Source organism: Oncorhynchus clarkii, chromosome 23, assembly GCF_045791955.1.
Source record: "Oncorhynchus clarkii lewisi isolate Uvic-CL-2024 chromosome 23, UVic_Ocla_1.0, whole genome shotgun sequence".
Lineage (NCBI taxonomy): Eukaryota > Metazoa > Chordata > Actinopteri > Salmoniformes > Salmonidae > Oncorhynchus > Oncorhynchus clarkii.
Window position 1 is genome coordinate 29,289,283 of NC_092169.1, and position 6,000 is coordinate 29,295,282.

The window sequence follows — 6,000 nt, forward strand, 5'->3', positions numbered from 1 at the left end:
ACGTTAAACTGCAGGACAAGATATCTTTTGACTCAATAAACTGCCTTTTTGTTACAACTGAAATCCACTCTGTCCAGCGTCCATGATTTGGTCTCACTCTCCTGTAGTTAATCATCAACACTATCGCCGCTCCACTTTTCATTTTCCATTTGTTTTTTCTTGGTTTTCCACACACCTGGTTCACATTCCCTCATCTGACTAAATGTATATTACCCTCTGTTCCTCCCATGTCTGTGTGTGGAATTGTTTGTTTGTTACCTGTGGTTCGCATCAGGCTGGTTTGCGCCGGTTATGTGTTTGACCCGTGTGTTTTGTTTATTGTACCGTTTGTGTACTTTGGGCATTATCGCTGTTTTCCTTGGGCATGAATAAAGTGTGCCTGTTATCACCCATCTCTGCTCTCCTGCACCTGACTTACCTTCAAGCAGTTGCGCACATTGTGACACATTCATTCTTAATTTTCACAATGCTGGATATTTTATGCCCTCCTGGTATGTTATTATCCTTTCAACTGTCTCAGTGTTAAGTATAAACCAAGGTTTTTGCATTCTAGATGGTTGTATTTCTGAGAGCTTCGTAAATCAATGCTTTTGTTTCTTTAGCAGTTTCTATTTCAATGTAAACAACCATGGAATTTAAAATTACTCAGCCAAACATTTTCCTGACAGCTCTCTCTTTGTACACAAACATTCAGATCAGCCAGGTCGAAAGCCGTCGACTGCAATTGGAGAAATGTTGATGAGGCTGAGATCCTGTTTCTCAAAACACCCACCCATTCTTTATAATATTTCAGGTCATCTCCAGTGGACAACAAATGGGACAAACTCTCATAATGTTCCTGTTTCCTCATTACTTACTGTGTACAGGTCCCCTAGTAATTTTCTTAGTAATACTATATGTCTGGTAATGCATGATACAGGGCACCCTTATAAAATAAATACAGTGCATTCGGAAAGTATTCAGACCACTACTTTTTCTACAATATTCTAAAATTGATTACATTTATGTTTTTCCTAATCAATCTACAGACAAAACCCCATAATGATGAAGCGAATACAGGTTTTCAGAAATTTAAGCAAGAAATAATGACCAAATAACTTATTTACATAATTATTCAGACTCTTTGCTATGAAATTCAAAATTTTGCTCAGGTGCATCCTATTTCCATTGATCATCTTTGAGTGAGATGTTTCGACAACTTGATTGGAGTACACCTGTGGTAAGTTCAATTGATTGGACATGATTTGGAAAGGCACACACCTGTCTATGTAAAGTTCCACAGTTGACAATACGTTAGAGCAAAAACCAAATCATGAGGTCGAAAGGAACTGTCCGTAGAGCTCCGAGATGGGGATTGTGTCGAGACACAAATCTGGGGAAAGGTACCAAAACATTTCTGCAGCATTGAAGGTACCCAAGAACACAGTGGCCTTCATAACTCTTAAATGGAAGAAGTTTGGAACCAATAAGACCTTTCCAAGAGCTGGCCACGGATCATGGAGGTGATCAAGAACCCGATAGTCACTCTGAAAGAGCTCCAGAGTTCATCTGTGGAGATGGGAGAGCCACTCCACCATTTAGGCCTTTATGTTCGAGTGGTCAGATAGAATCCACTCCCCAGTAAAAGGCACACAGAGTTTGCCAAAGGCAACTAAAGGACTCTCAGACCATGAGAAGAATGGGAGAAACGACCCAAATACAGGTGTGCCAAGCTTGTAGAGTATGGTGGCAAAATTGCATGATTATGTTATAATACCTTTATTACATCATGGTTGTTTTATTCAACAGAATAGAGAATTTTGTTAACTATTGTGTGTGTGTTCTACTGAGGATGGGCCTCTGGGAGATAACACTGGCAAGAGATTTACGATGTCTTTTGGGTGATAAAACCCCTCGGATGGGGCCACAGTGTCTCCTGACCCCTCCTGTCTCAGCCCCCAGTATTTATGCTGCAGTAGTTTATGTGTCGGGGGGCTAGGGTCAGTTTGTTATATCTGGAGTACTTCTCCTGTCCTATTCGGTGTCCTGTGTGAATCTAAGTGTGCGTTCTCTAATTCTCTCCTTCTCTCTTTCTTTCTCTCTCTCGGAGGACCTGAGCCCTAGGACCATGCCCCAGGACTACCTGACATGATGACTCCTTGCTGTCCCCAGTCCACCTGGCCGTGCTGCTGCTCCAGTTTCAACTGACCTGAGCCCTAGGACCATGCCCCAGGACTACCTGACATGATGACTCCTTGCTGTCCCCAGTCCACCTGACCGTGCCTCTGCTCCAGTTTCAACTGTTCTGCCTTATTATTATTCGACCATGCTGGTCATTTATGAACATTTGAACATCTTAGCCATGTTCTGTTATAATCTCCACCCGGCACAGCCAGAAGAGGACTGGCCACCCCACATAGCCTGGTTCCTCTCTAGGTTTCTTCCTAGGTTTTGGCCTTTCTAGGGAGTTTTTCCTAGCCACCGTGCTTCTACACCTGCATTGCTTGCTGTTTGGGGTTTTAGGCTGGGTTTCTGTACAGCACTTTGAGATATCAGCTGATGTACGAAGGGCTATATAAATACATTTGATTTGATTTGATTTGAAGAGCATTCCAGAGTATGAGCTAATGTTTCTGTTCTATATGGTACCAGAGAGAAATGGTTCCAGTTTAGTGTCGGAGGGCCAGACACTGGTCTATACAATGAAAACTATTGACACAGAAGACACTGTCTGCTATGTATTATAGGTATCTTTCACACAAATCTTAACCTTGTGACCCATTCTATGTATCTGTTGTTCGTCATGTAGGTTGAAAGGGGTATATCTTGGCTATAAAATACCTTTGTACTTTTGTCTCGTCGCTTTTCAACGGATCATCAGAAACGGTGATTCGTCGACAAGCCATTGCTATTGCAAAGCTCTCACTATTAAGATTTAGTTTAAGTATACCTCTGACTTGTGTGATAAGTTTGTCTCTCCTCATTTGATAGTAAAGAAATGAACCACCACAAGAGTCATACCTAAGAAGACTTGATGCTGTAATCACTGCCAAAGGTGCTTCAACAAAGTACTAAGTAAAGGATCTGAATACTTATGTAAATGTGATATTTCATTTAAAAAAAATGTTTTTTTAATTTTTTAAAGTTGACTGTGCCTTTAAATCAAATCAAATCAAATCAAATGTATTTATATAGCCCTTCGTACATCAGCTGATATCTCAAAGTGCTGTACAGAAACCCAGCCTAAAACCCCAAACAGCAAGCAATGCAGGTGTAGAAGCACGGTGGCTAGGAAAAACTCCCTAGAAAGGCCAAAACCTAGGAAGAAACCTAGAGAGGAACCAGGCTATGTGGGGTGGCCAGTCCTCTTCTGGCTGTGCCGGGTGGAGATTATAACAGAACATGGTCAAGATGTTCAAATGTTCATAAATGACCAGCATGGTCAAATAATAATAAGGCAGAACAGTTGAAACTGGAGCAGCAGCACAGTCAGGTGGACTGGGGACAGCAAGGAGTCATCATGTCAGGTATTCCTGGGGCATGGTCCTAGGGCTCAGGTCCTCCGAGAGAGAGAAAGAGAGAATTAGAGAACGTACACTTAGATTCACACAGGACACCGAATAGGACAGGAGAAGTACTCCAGATATAACAAACTGACCCTAGCCCCCCGACACATAAACTACTGCAGCATAAATACTGGAGGCTGAGACAGGAGTGGTCAGGAGACACTGTGGCCCCATTCGAGGACACCCCCGGACAGGGCCAAACAGGAAGGATATAACCCCACCCACTTTGCCAAAGCACAGCCCCCACACCACTAGAGGGATATACAGCTTGGAAATTCCAGAAAATGATGTCATGGCTTTTGAAGTTTCTGATAGGCTAATTGACATAATTTGAGTCAATTGGCGGTGTACCTGTGGATGTATTTCAAGGCCTAACTTCAAACTCAGTGCCTCTTTGCTTGACATCATGGGAAAATCAAACGAAATCAGCCAAGACCTCAGAAAAAAAACGTTTTAGACCTCCACAAGTCTGGTTCATCCTTGGGAGCAATTTCCAAACACCTGAAGGTACCACATTCATCTGTACAAACAATAGTGCGCAAGTATAAATGTCATGGGACCACACAGCCGCCATACCGCTCAGGAAGGAGACGCGTTCTATCTCCTAGAGATGAACGTACTTTGGTGTGGAAAGTACAAATCAATCCCAGAACAACAGCAAAGGACCTTGTGAAGATGTTGGAGGAAACAGGTACAAAAGTATCTATATCCACAGTAAAACGAGTCCTATATCGACATAACCTGAAAAGCCGCTGAGCAAGGAAGAAGCCACTGCTCCAAAACCGCCATAACAAAGCCAGACTACGGTTTGCAACTGCACATTGGGACAAAGATTGTACTTTTTGGAGAAATATCCTGTGGTCTGAAACAAAAATAGAACTGTTTGGCCATAATGACCATCGTTATGTTTGGAGGAAAAAGGGGAGGCTTGCAAGCCGAAGAACACCATCCCAACCGTGAAGCACGGAGATGGCAGCATCATGTTGTGGGGGTGCTTTGCTGCAGGAGGGACTGGTGCACTTCACAAAATAGATGGCATCATGAGGAAAGAAAATTATGTAGATATTTTGAAGCAAAATCTAGGGAGAGTAGCATCAGGTCTGAACGTTCTCCATTTATAGACAATTTGTCTTACTGTGGACTGATACACATCAAGGCTTTTAGAGATACTTTTGTAACCTTTCCCAGCTTTATGCAAGTCAGTGATTCTTAGCTTTAAGAGAAGTCAATTGCCTAGGGGTTCAAATACTTTTTCCAATTTACAAGTCAAATCAAAGTTTATTTGTCACGTGCGCCGAATACAACAGGCATTACAGTGAAATGCTTACTTACAGGCTCTAACCAATTGTGCGAAAAAAAAGGTATATGTGTGTGTGTGTGTGTGTGTGTGTGTGTGTGTGTAGGTAAGTAAAGAAATAAAACGACAGTAAAAAGACATTTGAAAATAACAGTAGCAAGGCTATGTACAGACACCGGTTAGTCAGGCTTATTGAGGTAGTATGTACATGTAGGTATTGTTAAAGTGACTGCGCATATATAATGAACAGAGAGTAGCAGTAGCGCAAAAAGAGGGGTTGGCGGGTGGTGGGACACAATGCAGATAGCCCGGTTAGCCAATTTGCGGGAGCACTGGTTGGTCGGCCCAATTGAGGTAGTATGTACATGAATATATAGTTAAAGTGACTATGCATATATGATAAACAGAGAGGAGCAGCAGCGTAAAAGAGGGGTTGGGGGGGTACACAATGCAAATAGTCCGGGTAACCATTTGGTTACCTGTTCAGGAGTCTTATGGCTTGGGGGTAAAAACTGTTGAGAAGCCTTTTTGTCCTAGACTTGGCACTCCGGTACCGCTTGACATGCGGTAGTAGAGAGAACAGTCTATGACTGGGGTGGCTGGGGCCTTTGACAATTGTTATGGCCTTCCTCTGACACCACCTGGTGTAGAGGTCCTGGATGGCAGGCAGCTTTGCCCCAGTGATGTACTGGGCCGTACGCACTACCATCTGAAGTGCCTTGCGGTCGGAGGCTGAGCAATTGCCATACCAACCAGTGATTCAACCGGTCAGGATGCTCTCGATGTTGCAGCTGTAGAACCTTTTGAGGACCTCAGGACCCATGCCAAATATTTTTAGTTTCCTGAGGGGGAATAGGCTTTGTCGTGCCCTCTTTACCACTGTCTTGGTGTGTTTGGAACATTCTAGTTTGTTGTTGATGTGGACACCAAGGAACTTGAAGCTCTCAACCTGCTCCACTACAGCCCCATCGGTGAGAATGGGGTCATGCTCAGTGCTCGTTTTCCTGTAGTCCACAATCATCTCCTTAGTCTTGGTTACGTTGAGGGATAGGTTGTTATTCTGGCACCACCCGGCCAGGTCTCTGACCTCCTCCTTATAGACTGTCTCATTGTTGTCAGTGAGTGTTTAAATTCTGTAATCAATATAGACAAGAAAAT